The 14,645-nt window shown below is 33.2% G+C and overlaps 2 protein-coding genes across 10 annotated transcripts in view; one reads left to right on the top strand and one right to left on the bottom strand.

Moving 5' to 3' along the window:
• Positions 1–4,657, bottom strand: part of LOC115889104 (WD repeat, SAM and U-box domain-containing protein 1-like) — a 91,087-nt gene extending 86,430 nt beyond the window's left edge. For both annotated transcript variants that reach the window (XM_030909030.1, XM_030909029.1), the window contains exon 1: positions 4,534–4,657. The gene's annotated coding sequence lies outside the window, so the exon portion shown is untranslated. The remainder of the gene's footprint in view (positions 1–4,533) is intronic.
• Positions 4,658–4,798: 141 nt separating this feature from the next.
• LOC115889103 (bromodomain adjacent to zinc finger domain protein 2B-like) overlaps positions 4,799–14,645 on the top strand; it is a 160,087-nt gene continuing 150,240 nt past the window's right edge. For 5 of the 8 annotated variants that reach the window (XM_030909028.1, XM_030909026.1, XM_030909024.1 and 2 more), the window contains exon 1: positions 4,800–5,104. The gene's annotated coding sequence lies outside the window, so the exon portion shown is untranslated. Of the gene's footprint in view, positions 5,105–14,645 lie in introns of all 8 variants that reach the window. The other 3 variants (XM_030909020.1, XM_030909027.1, XM_030909021.1) reach the window with 1 other exon arrangement.

Below are 14,645 nucleotides of genomic sequence, written 5' to 3' on the forward strand. Positions count from 1 at the left end.
AATGTAAAATGTTAATTGTTAGGTATTAATCAGCTATTTTTAACAAAAAAAAAGACCTAAGTCATTTTCTGACTGCAATTTTTTGAACTGGTTCGAAGAATTGCGCCGCCAGAAAACACCTCACCACTTTTAGCTGTAGCCATGCTGTAGCTATGGCATGGCTATGGCTACGTGGCCAACTCCACGAAAACATAACATTGAAAAGATTTATTACGAAACATCAGGATCTATTACGAAAATTTACGAAATATGGTACGAAAAAAAAATTGCGGCTGGCAACACTGACTACGGTATAGTATTCTTTATCCGCTGCGCTATAAACTAGTGTAAACGACTATCAGCGAGCAGCGGCAGTTCTCGGACAGGTTGACTAGCAGTGACGGTATCGCCAGCTACATCTCGAACAGGTCTTTTGCCACGAAATCGCCCAGAAGGTTGCGCGTCTTCTTATTTCTTCAATCAACGGTAGTATATTGTCAATAAGCGTGGCGATGTCTTTCGGGAATTGAGTAGCGCGCCATCTCTTAGACATTGGTGGAAAATCCCGAACGAGACAACGGAAACCAAAAGAATTCTAGAGAGTTCTAGAATAGAAGTTGTGAGAAGACTTTTTAGAATTATTTAAGAATTTTTGGGACACCCTGTATATAAAATAAATATACCGCAAATAAGAACAAACACCCGTTAAAAAAAAACGTTAAAAACAGCAATAATAAAATCATTAAAATAAGACAAGATAACATCTCTAAAATATTAATTAGGCATGTCAATGTCAATCTATTTATGTTTATTTAGAGATAAAAGGAAAGCATTATACTTGTTAAAATTTGCGAAACAATATGCAATTTTCCTAAACAATTATATCACGCAACAAATTCGAAACAAATTAAATTCATTATATTACTGAATGTATATAGCCATTTTCAATGAACTCGACCTTGAATTGGCGCAAAAACAAACCAAAACAATATTAAATGCATCATACATTCGCATAGGCAACTATAAAATCAAATGATGCTGAAACCTGACTGACTTTTATATAAAAACATTCAAGAAAGTCATCATTCCCAAAATCAGGCAAATTTACACGCCCAGAATTATGGCAATAATAGAATGTATCTAAAAATACCCGGCGAACATTGATAAATAAGTAGGGGACGTTGGCGTAAAGCAGAACGGAATTTAATGTAAAATACGACTTTCCGTATTATGGAATAGTTGGGTCGATTTTGCAAACATGATTTTTATTTCAGATGTTCGGAGTCACTAGAATGTTCACTCTATATAAAGAGCAGATCATTTACTCAATATAATGTGTCAGTACCATGCAGTTTTATGTAAAATATTAAATCAGGACTAAACTTGAAAATGATAAACAAATATTTTTCAGAAATAACAAATAATATTTATAGTATACTGAAGAGTATCTAGATATTCTATAGGATTATAGATTCTGACAGCTGTTGCTGTCAAATATTGTATATAGATATCACTGAACAAATATAAGTACAATTATTAGAAGTCCAAATAGTGATCCAGCCAAATTCAAATTCAAGCATATTTAGTTTAGGAAGTGTTTTTCAAGTAAGTAGTCTTCCTGGTAGTTTTGTTGAAAAATAACAGACACACCAAAAAATCTGTATAATGTACAGGGTGGAGGGCGGGTCAAATTGGACGCTTTCAAAGGGAAACACCCTTTTCTATAGGAGATAGACGAAAACTAATATCAGTGTCTGGAGCTCAATTTTTATGAAAAACATGATGGTGAAAACCGCATATCGATATCAGTTACCGCCTCGGAGTTTCGGGGTGTTTTCTTTAATATGCATTTTTAAAAAATCGTTGTAACTTTTTTGCTATGGAAAATTTTGTATTTTTATGAAAACATTTCCAAAGTACCTTTTTGTGTAAAATTTAATAGTTTAAGTATAATTTTTTTAAAATTAAAAATTTAAGAATTATCAACAAAAAATTTGATTTTTTATATGGGATACTCTGTATATTTTTAATTCATTGAAAATAATTTAAAATTACCTTTCCAAAAATATAGCATACTTGATATTATCCTCAATTCCTCTTCGAGATATAGAGTAGATAAAAATTCGCCCACTTTGAATAAGTAGGTAGGCTTTGAACGGCGCCGGTTGTAATGCAAAAAAAAATCAATTCATTGCAAATTCAAATTCATTGCAAGTAATATTTGCAATGAGAGATGCAGAATTTTATAACAATTTAAACTATATTTAGCAACATCAACATATTTAAACTATATCTAATAACAATAAATAGCAAACCAAGACATGAGATTTTACTACAGGTGTTCGACATATCGACTGTCGTCTGTTATGGACAGAGGGGACCGTTGACCGTTGAACATTTCTCGCGGATTTCATTAACTCAGTGGGGGTGAAAGATACCTTCGCATAACCGCTAAGTACTTCTAATTCTTATCTAGATTATACGGGCAATTTAAAAATAAGAACCTTTATTCTTCCGCAAAGATGAAAATCCATAGGCATTAAGTCCGGCGCGGCCAACGGCTGGGATCTTGGTTAGTTATTCAATTTTCAGTCTCGAAATTGGCTGCAAAAATTTGCTGATAACTTCAAAGTTCTGAGTCTTGCTGGAAAAATATGTTTTCGAGGTCCACTAGGGGCAGATCATCAATAAGGGATCAGAGATCCAAAGCCTACTAGTTAAAAGTGGCGAACTTTTAAAAATTCTGTATTTCGAAGGGGACTATAACAAAATATCAAGTGTGCTATATTTTTGGAAAGGTAATTTTAAGTTATTTTCAGTGAATTAAAAATGTATAGGGTGTCCAAAAAAATATGCTTAAACTATTAAATTTTACGTAAAAAGGTGCTTTGGAAATGTTTTCATAAAAATACAAAATTATCCACAGCAATGAAGTTACAGCGATTTCTTAAAATTGTACATTTTTGAAAATCACTCCGTAACTCCGAAACGGTATCAGATATCGATGTGCCGTTTTCACCATCATGTTTTTGATAAAAATTGAGCGAAGATACCGTTATTAGTTTTTGTCTATCTTCTATAGAAAAGGGTGTTTCCCTTTAAAAGCAACAAATAAACAGGTCCAATGCTAGTCTTAGCCTTGGTATTGCATTTTGAGCAAGACGAAGACAAAGTTAATTTTCGTGTGTTTTATCGTTTATTAGTAGAGATACAAAGATGCGGTTTTCACATTACTACGCTAAAAATCAAAAGTTGTAGTCAGTAACTGAAAACAATTAGCTATAAGTTATAGGGGTGAGCCACTTTTGAGACGCACCCGGTATATACATATAGTTTGTCTATATTTGCGTGAACCGTTTTTTTTTAATTATTGTGGTTTAATCAGTGTAAGTATTTAAAAATTTCTTTCAATAAAATTCCATTTTTGTCACTGTTTGTACAGGGTGTCCCAAATTCGAAGCTTGACATTGTCATCATCAGTTAAATTGAGGCAAAGTTGCGTAATTTGATGCTGATCCAAATGCCACATTAAAAGTTTAAAAATACCGAATACTTCCGAAGATTTTTGGAGAGAACCGAATATTCGCGATTTCATTTTTATTTTTTTGTAACCCTACTTGAATAGATATAACAAAATATCTTTGAAATTCTCATTGATACATTTTTAGTTCTACGAGATGGTACTATTAGATTTTCATACCGACGTTTCGCCTTTCAGCTGCCATCATCAACTTTCTTTTTTAATTTAAAGAAGGCGTCCATTTTTCTCAAAAAGACTGATAAACACTGATAAATAATGGCACTGATAAAAGATTAAAATTAGCATTCATAATGTTTTGTGTAGAAATTTAAAATTGCTGTAAATTTAAAAATATAGAAATATGTAGAATGTGTAGAACGTAGGAGGTGGCACCACTGTAAGGTTTAGATACACCCGAGGATATACCGTAGAGAAATCTCAAGTGAATAAACAAGTGGCACTAAAAAGTTTTTTAAAATTTCCCGGAAAATATATAAAAAAATAAAAATTTTCAGCAATTTTTTTTTGAGAAAAAAACCCTCATAGGCTTGTTTCTAGGGTCAAAATATACTGCCAGTTAAAATGTCTGCACTTATTTCTGAGACACCCTGTATAATTTCCGAGATCCCAAAGATAAGGCTCGAATTTGGGACACGTACACAAAATTATATTTTAAAAACTTTTTAATTTGTGTTAAAAAAGTCAGTTCGAAAATAAAAACATTATACCTATATAGATATTTTTTTAATTAAAATTTAGAACATTTCTCAACTTATCATTCACTTTAATAGGCACAAATGTGAAAAGGCCCTATGTTTATTGTTAAAACATAAATTTTCAGTCCATTATGATTCCCGCTTCCCCTATTTATTTTCCTAAATTACCCAAATCGAAAGAAAACCTAACCTATAATCGCTCAGAAACAAAACAACGCGTCAGACTCAAACACGATAAACAAAACACAGAGATCGGTCGATAGAAAAACGGACTTAATGTTATGAACAACAATATTAATAATATTAATCTTGACTTACAGTTTAGGGAGGCGATAACGGCAAAATCTTGCGTGTCAGCCGAATAACAAAAGAGAAGGAAGGAACACTCCCCGAACGTAAAATGCGATAAAACACACCGAAATGAGTAATCAGAGTAATTTTTACAGTGTGCATCCGCCGTCGATGTAACTGCACGTTGTATGTGCGACGGAGAGAGGCAGTAGAGAAGCGAGAATGAAAACCTCTGTGGACGTTTACGGGGGGTACCGTGCACGGCGGGAGGGGGGTTAGCAAAGCAATCGGACTGACACCAAGCCTAGGTCCGGCCATCTTGTAACGACGAGGCGCTGTTGTCCGCAAAAACACCCCCAAAATCCAAGAATTCGCGTAAATAATTGGTGCGAAACGCGGCACATCGCTTCTAGTGTGTGTTACAAGTGCGTACAATCATTAAACACACGTGTACGTACCTTAAAACCGCGTTAAATTAAGATTCCACGAAGATTCTAATTGTTTTGTGTTACATTTTTGTGAGTGTGGTATATAGTTGTCTCCCAGGCACATCGATGAATATTTCGTATTCGGATAAAAGCTCAGCGTATTCTCTCAAGTAAGTATTTTTATTATTAGCGATTACCGATTGATTTCGGTGTTTTCTTCTGTCTCGTTAAAGGTTTTGCGGTTCCTTTGTAGTTTCGTAGTCGTATCGTATTTTTGGCAATGATCGAGGATTCGATGATGCCTATAATCATTTACTAACCTCCAAATTTACCGTTTCGGGCTATTATTTTCCGTTTTTGTTTTCATTCAATGTTTTTCATAAACAAATGCCTCGGTTTTATAGTAAACTTTCCGTCATTCATGTTTAAACTTTTTACTACAAAGTTTAATATCTGTACATACTATAGGTATTCATGAATCGTTCGATTTCTTGTGGATAAGAGCTTCCTTTGTCATAGTCAGAAAATGTTCCATTTACCTACATTTAATCTTTGATAAATTATTGTAAGGGCATAGGCCATTCATAGGTACATAATAATTTCAGTATCAATCACCCCTTATACAACCACACTTTATGACTGAAATAATTTTTAATTTTGTACATAGTGCAAATAACTTAATTACAATACACAAAAACACGTTAATAGACAATATAATTTGGGGAGTACAAAGGCGGTATTTTTTATTGTCGAAATTTTATCACATGGGAACTAATTCATTATCTCTATTTTTGAATAAAGAATAATTAATTGAATATTTCGAAGCTCGAAGTAGCTACGTGGCTGTAGAAAATACTTTCTTAAAAACATCTTATTTGTTGCATGGAATATCAGAAACAGAAATACTAAGATACTTTATAAGTACGTATTATCCTCGGTATTATCTATTAAAATGTTTGGTAAGCAAGCCGCTGTGTGTTTTATATAAAACTAGATAAAATTTTATTGTCATCCAAGTAGTTCTGAAAAGCCTTGTTAATTCGAGGCAGAAGTAGGGAAGGTAAGGTAGGTAGGTAAAATGGCTTCTCTAAAGCGTATCCTTATTAAAGTACCATCAAAACCGTAAGTAATGAGTTCAGGCATTGACCTCTGCGCTGCTGTACACCGTACAAAATTACAGTACTTAAAATACTACTTTTAGCATGGCATTGTTATTGGTATTAGAGCGTCGTCGTATCAGTTTATATCGATCTGACTGGGCTGTTTGTATTCTATTACAACCGTGTTCTAATGTCGGTCTTTTAAGAAATTTGGACCGGTTGCGCGCTACGCATATGGCAGTTTTCTTTATATTTATTCCTGTAACTGTGATCTAAAATTAAGTGCATTGCTAGAAAATTGAGTCACCGTGATAAAAAATCATGTTTTAATTCGTTTTTGTAGGTTTATATGTTTTGTTTATTTAACATTATTAATTTTATTTTGTTAAAGGGCGATTCCACAAACAATACATTTTTTTGTTAATTTTAAAATGAGACATTTTTTAAAATATTTGTACTTTTATTTGTAGTATAATGCCTATAGTACATAACAAAACTAGAATAACTTAACTTTCTAATCTAGTGCTCCTTGAAAATAGTCAGAACAAAATAGTTTTGGTTTTCACAGTGAAATTCCAAAAAATCGCTTTGTTTTATCAAGGTGGCTATGGATAAGAAAGCTGAGCAATGCGCTAACGCTGTCAGTTTTCTTTGCGCTTCTGTTTGAGTGATAGAATTATTGTGTTGTTACTCTTTCCAAGTAAGTATATTTTGTGATAAAATATTATAAGTATATCTAAATTTTATGTCCCGTTAGTAAACAAAATATACAATGAATTGATATATAGCGATACTTCAAGCCAAGAGGTTTTTACATAAGATAAAAAATATAAGTTTTGTGTGAACAAATTCTAATGTTTTAACTGTTTCTTTTTTAAAAGTTCTAGCTTTGTAGTTTTTTAAAATTAATTGTTGTCCCGTTAGTAAACAAAAATTATATTTTAGGACAGGAAAAATAGTTTCTAACGCAAACAAAAAATCAAAGCCTGTGTTTCGAATTACAGAAAAAAGATTTATGAAAATGAAAATTTAAAACAAAATTATTTGAAAAATTATGCTAAAAATCAGATAAAATACAGGAAAAACTAAAAGATTTGGCCAAAAATAATATCGCATTGAAAGTGGAACTGAACATTAATGAAAAGCATATTGCCCTATAAAACGGCCCAACGCCTTGGAAAAGCTGTAAGAGCGACAAATAAATCACTTCCTTTAGATAAAAATAAGAAAGTGGCCGTTTTAAGAAAAATTCTGGAAAAAATTGAAGCAAGTTTAAAAATACAAAATATTAGCAAGTTTACCAGTCCGTCAATTGATAACAAACGCAAATTATCACAGGAGAATTGAAAAAATTTAAAATTTTTATTTACGAGAGGATATCAGCAGGGTGTCTCCTGGAATGAAAGACCGGGTGAAAATAAAAAGAGGCGATCATGTCGAATACGTTCCAAAAAGATACATACATGTATCTTACTATAAAAGAAGCCCTCCAGATTTTTACAGAAGAGAATCCAAATACTAAAATAAAACTAAGTTAATTTTATGAGCCCAGACCATCATGCATCCTGCTTAGCAGCGCAATGCCACATAATGTGTGTGTGTGCAAATATCATGCAAACGTTTTTTACATTTTGGAAGTTCTTCAGAAAAACATCACAACTTTTCCTAAAGACCACAAAAGTTTGATTTCTGAAATATCCTGCAATTGTACACAGGGATTTTGCATGCTGAACGAATGCAGTAAATGTAAGGAAATTGATTTAACCTTTTCCTGTTAGTTGATAGCAAGCTCACATTATTTCAAATCCGTTGATTAGCACCATATATTGATTAAAAAATACCGAGATCAGAAAAAAATACAATTTTCAAGTGCTTTTAGGTTAAGGATTAGGCTTTGACAGTTTTTCCTATATGTTGATATTATTTGGTTGCATTAAATTAGGTAATTTTTGAATTTATTGTTTTAAAAATAATAATATATCCTGTTGGAAAAAACTGTCCCGTTAGTAATGTCCCGTTAGTAAACATAAATTACCACCAAGAACCTATACACCTGATAAGTAAATGAGAGTAATATGCTTAACTATTTTTTAGATGGGACCTTTACCATCCTATATTTTTACATTTTGTGTCAGGCGTTCAAATTCACAGGTCTGCTCTCTGAATTATTTGAAAAAATGTCTGAAGTTTTTTCTGTCCCGTTAGTAAACACATGTTTTTGTAATATTTCCGCCAATCTAATAAATATTCAAGTAATATCTTTTTGGCAAATTATTACTTAAAATCATTGCTAACAAATATTACAAGGTCATTGTTATATGAACGATATAAGATATAAATATTTTTCGAAAACATTCTATTTTTCGTTCAGTTTGTCCCGTTAGTAATCATGGAATCGCCCTAAACTGTTTTTTTATAATGACCATAGTTCAAAATATAGACATGCTTTTCCCTGATTTGTTATATTGTAATTTTAGTACCTCCATAAGTTAATAAAAACAGATATACCTAATGTTAATTAGAAGTAGAAGCCTTAAAATATTACTGTGATTGAAAAATTGTTTGGATGTTATTTAAAATTAAAGTTATTTGCGCTAAAAATCTCAAATTTGTTAATATGTAGATACCTCTGTTGTATTTTTTTAAGAAATAAGTATATTTATAGAATCAAATGCTAGAAGTTCTATCGGGAAACATGATCTACTATAAAAGTACATCTATGGGAAGGATAGGCGGCATAGGATTTCTTATCAGAAATTCAGAAAGGAATAGAAAGACAAAGTAGTGAACATAACAGATATCTTCAATGACAATCAGGACATCTAATAGATAGAGCGGCAAGCCTAACACTCCAACTGTCAGGGAAATATTGCTTGCAAATGATACAAACATACGCTCCAACAACTAGTCACTCGGACTAAGAATTAGAATAATTCTATAATGAAACCAACCAAGCATTGGACGGCAACAATAGTCATTTTAAATATCTAATAGGGGACTTCAATGCAAAGGTGGGGAAACAAAAAAGAACAAGAACAACAAATGGGAAACTTTGGAATTGGGGAAAGAAATGAGAAAGGACAGAGACTTGTACAATACGCATATCATCAGAATCTTTAGGAAGAACACAAATTGAAAACGGACATGGCAAGCTCCTAATGGGGTAACTAGGAATGCAATTTGTTTCATTTGAACCAACAAATTGAACACAGTAAAAGTTGAAAACTCGTTAGAACCAGAATAGTTCTTGATATTCGACTAGAAAGAATAAAATTAATCAGGAAACCAATAGCAACCACAGTAAACACTAACAGACTAAAAGAAAAATAATATGAATATGAACAGCTACTGGATAGCAGGCTGACTGAAGAAGAAACAAACACACAACATACAACAGCTTCATGGACACTGAACTAAACTGTGCTAAAGAAATAGGAGGCCCACAGCCGCGTAACAAAAATAATAAACTGACTGATGAGACCAAAGCATTTCTCAAGAAAGGAAGAGAAATGAAAACCGAGAGCAGGATACATAAAATAAAATACACAGAATTATGTAAGACAATAAGAAAGAGAATTGCAGAAGCCATCAAAAACTACCATGAGAAACTTATACAAACTGCAATCAAACACAGAACAAGGTATGAGAATGCTAAGAAATCCCTCATAATTGGAAAGAACAATAGTAACAACATCAGAAACAGACAAAAACGAAATAATAAGCCTGGTAACAAAATTCTACAGCGACCTATAAACAACCAAGTTATTAAAAAGAAGTTATTAAAACAAACCAAACCCCAAAAAACACATGAAGAAGAAAGACTACCTCTACTACAAGACGACGCTCCAGAAGTTCTCGTGGGAGAAGTAGAAATGGCGCTTCAAAATATGAAAAATGGAAAAGCAGCAGGGAACGACGGAATAACAGCTGAAATACTTAAGTATGCAGGTACGAGAACTTCCTAGCAAATATATACACCAGCTGCCTAAGGAGAAAACATATACTGCAAGACTTGAATAGCGCCAACATAATTCTAATTCATAAGAAAGGCAGCAAAGAAGGCATCAGAAACTATATACCAACAAATCTACTACCAGTAGACTTATATACTAGATATTCACAAAAATAATAAACAACAAGCAGGCTTTAAAAAGGGCTTCAGCACGATTGATCACATACATGCACTAAGAAAAACTATCAGCCGAAAAAGAGAATACGAATTTCCACTAGCCATTGCCTTTATAGACTTTGATGGGGCTTTCGAATCGATATATTCTAAGGCAGTAATAGCGAAACAAGGTATTGACAGGCCTTATATAGAAACTCCCGCCAATATATACAAAGATGCCAAAGCAAAAGTAATGATATATAAAACAACCCCAGAGTTCTGGTAAAGGACTCTGGGGTAAAGGAGTACGTCAAGGAGACGCGATACCTTAAAGCTGTTTACAACAACGCTAGAAGAAATCTTCCGTCAACTGGACTGGACCAACAAAGGTTCAAAAATAGATGAAGCTTAACCATCTAAGATTCCTTGATGACATAGTCCTAATTGCCAATAGTTCTGAAGAACTGCAAGCACAAATTAACGAACTAAATACAACCAGCAATGAGAGACCTACTCAAAATGAATTTAGCAAAAACTAAAGTAATGTACAACGAACTAGTAGACAGAACAGACATTATAATAAATATCACAACCTCGATCACAACACTGGAAATAGTAGAAGAATATTTATATATGTGGGAGAACCTAATACATAGCTCTGGATCTCTACTACCAGAAATCAACAGAAGAATTAATGATGATCATGGAGTACTTATGGAAGAAACTCAATCATATTCAAATCTAGAATGCCACTTTATCTAAAGAAGAAAACATTTGGTCAACGTGTACTACCAGCTACGACCTATGCATGCGAAACCTGGACACTTAAAACGGACATTATATAGTACATAAGGAAAACACAGGTTGCACACCGCTCAATGGAACGAAATATGCTGGGAATGATTAAGAAAGACCGTAAAAAATACAATGGATACAAAAGAGCCAGATGTCATCAACAGAATCAAATCCCTCAAGTGGCAATGGGCAGGACACCTGGCAAGAAGGACAGATAACAGATAGACCACAAATATTACAGCATGGTACCCACAATGAATGAAGAGACCTAGAAGAAGACCTTTCTAAAAACGCTTCTCTGTAGCTACGACCTGAGCTTGGAGCTGAAAACACGGATGCGCAAGTGCTGTGTATTCCCAGTCCTCTTGTATGGTGTAGAAGCTTGGACCCTCAACGCATACTGCGAGCAAAGACTAGAAGCCTTCTAGATATGGGCCTACTGTAGGATGCTGCAAATATCATGGACATATAATGTGACCAATGTAGAGGTTCTGAGAAGAATGGAGAAGGACGTAGAGATCCTTCATGAAGTGAAAAGAAGAAAACTTTAATATCTTGGCTACATCATGTGAGGTCCAAAATATGAGATCCTAGAGCTCATTATTCAAAGGAAAAATTGTAGGAAAAAGATCTATTGGAAGGAGAAGAATATCTTGGTTTAGGAACCTGCGAGAATGGTTTAACGTCACATCATCTGACCTATTTAGGGCCGCAGCTTCCAAAGTTAAAATAGTATGGTGATAGCCAACCTCCGAAATGGAGATGGGAGATGGTACATGAAGAAGAAAATAAGACCAAACCTGAGATGGAACCATGATATTAGGAACTGAGCAGGGATAACTTGGGTCCGCATAGCCAGCAATAGACAACAATTACAAAGAGATGTGAGGGAGGCTACACCACAATTGGAAATGGTTGAATAATAAATTGTTATTTTTTACTGAGTTTTTTTTACTGATCCCTGTATATTAGAGTCTGTCTAATGATAGGATATATGACAATAAACACATACACAGTTGTGCATCTGTGTGTATTTTAATTCATAGGCAAATTGTGTATTCTGTCTTCTTTGGATGTGGTCTGTTGGAAACTCGTTGGACAGATTTTAGCCTAGATTTAAAAAGTAATATTAACTAGTGGTGATGTATGTGATGATATGATGGTGTATATCAAATTTAGACATTTCTAATTTGTCATCCTCGTTGTCATCTATCTAGCTGCAAAATTAAACACTAATTCATCAATACACTTTACTTTTAAAACTGGACGCGCGTTTCGCTAACTTTGTTATCATCATCAGCAGATGCTGAGGCAGATAATTAAAACCTACAAAAGTCAGGAAGTAAAAAGTCTTATAAGTTTGTATCATCTGTTAATGATGCTAACATGATTAACAAAACACCCGTTCAGTGTTCAAAAGTTCAAAGTAAAGTATTTTGGTTTATTGTAGTGAATTAGTGTTTTATTTTGCTGTTGTAATACCAAAGGTTCCAACCCCCAATTTTATTTAATCTAATTGTTGTCAAAATCTGCTAAATTTGTTTTGAAAATATAACATACACATGACACATCTACAATAAATACCTAATAAAGATATCAAGCTCTGAAGAATAGGTATAGTAGGTAAATGGGAATTTATTTATTTATCACTTTTTAAAATATGTTTATCATGATTAGGCTTTGTCTAGAATCTTTTTCTAATCTTCACAAATAGCCTGACTTTAGGAGTACACTCTAGCGAACATAAAAAAATTGAAATTAGTATTATCCGGTATTATCTGATTATTTAGTTTGTTAATACACCTAATGGAATTCATATTCAATAATAGGTTAAAATATTTGCTTTACGTTTATATATTGTTGTATAAAAAATAATCCTCGAATAAAGCTCAATTTTGAGAATCAAAACGCATCTGAATATGTATTATATCTATTACCACTATTAAAACTTGTTTTTTTTAACGGTGGTTTGAAAAACGTTGATTTGACAATACATATTAAAGTTCATTAAATGTTGTTAATTTTTTTGTAGAAACATATCTATGTAGTGTATTCGTTGTAACACTTTAACTAATAGGGACTTAATATGAAAACGATTGCTATACTGTAGATACTATTACTACTATTTTATGTGGTAATTACAGATGGAATTTCCAGCTGTACACTTTTATCTAAGGTTTAAAATTTATTTTAGCTATAGCCATATTCTAAATTAACGAAAAGATAGATGATCTCATCGTCATTTCTAGATATAAATAATTCTGTGAATACATTAAAGTAATACAATGAGGTTTTCATTGAAACAGTGACAATAAATTGGCTATTTGGATGCTTTAATATCAAATGTGAGGCTACTTGAGCGCTAAATGAGTGCTAAAAAGCATGCCTTATGTCCTCTAAGGGAAAGACAAAAGGACGGGAAAAGCTTCGACAATTTTGAAACGAGGCAAGAGTTTTCAAAGTCTCCTACAAGGTTCTAGGGATTTTGAAGGCAACATTGCTTAGATTTTCCCGAGGATTTTCCATTACGTTAGAAACAACCTGTATATATACCGCTATTTATCTCTATCGAGATTTCTATATACTCCATATATTATAAGTAACGTGGACATTGGTTTTCATAATTGTTATTAAAGTTACTTGATGTTACTGAGAAAACCTCTGGAACCGACAGAGAGAAAAAAGTAATTTTTAAATTCCGTAATTACGTGTAAGGTATGAAACCTTAACAAAATAAATCATCAAGAAAAATCAACTAAAATAATCTTGTTCTGATATGTACTAAATAGCAAAACAAATATTGACTTGATCGTTTTGTTTAAATTACCACAATATTTAATTTCGACAGAGATGTTACGCTACTGTACCGGCGGTCTAGAAAACGCCGACGATGTATTAGCATTTTTAATCTAGCCATACTTAACATCTCTTTTAACGCCATTCGAACTTTTTGAAGCAAACAAAGACTTCCTCCTAATGTCATTGACTTCTCTTTAGTGACGTTACCCACTACATTCTCCTCCAAGTTCGGTACGTTCTAGTAAAAGAAACGATTCTAGCGCAGCGAGTCAAATTGCGAAGCTTGATTGTTGTTTATGCCAAAATAGTGGGAGAAAGTAACTTATGCTATCATGCAAAAAGTTTTTAATATATGTATAAATAACACATACGTGTTGTGTCGTTTACAAGGATTTTTTCGAGATTTTCTTCATCTAAAATATATTTAATTCAATTTAGGTTTTTAGTCCAGTAAGTAAGGACACGAAAAGACACAAGTCTCGGCATAATTCGTCGACCTTGACTTTTTAGGCGGATTGTATATCTTTTGGGGAGTAGTTTTAGGGGGAAAATTGCAACACCGTAGTCTGGCCCCAAATGGCCTAAAAATCAGTTTTTTGCAAATATGTGCCAGAATATGCAATTTACAAATTGTTTCTTGGAATAAAAAATGAAGCTTAGGTCATTAGCTTAGGTTCGGTCATTAGGTCATTTTTTCCTAAAGTCCCGGGAAAACGCTTAAAAACGGCTCTAAAGGGTCAAAAATCAGGTGTGCCGGAATATGATATGTGGATGATTCTCATCCATGCTAAATGGAGGATTAGGTCATTATCTACAAAAAAGCTCTAACACTTTTTTTTCGCAAAGTCTCAGGAAAACAACGGCCCTAGGGGGCCAAAAAACGGGTTTTCCGCCAATATTGGCCGAAAT

Source organism: Sitophilus oryzae, unplaced genomic scaffold, assembly GCF_002938485.1.
Source record: "Sitophilus oryzae breed Bouriz unplaced genomic scaffold, Soryzae_2.0 scaffold_810_pilon_pilon, whole genome shotgun sequence".
In the NCBI taxonomy this organism is placed as follows: Eukaryota; Metazoa; Arthropoda; class Insecta; order Coleoptera; family Curculionidae; genus Sitophilus; species Sitophilus oryzae.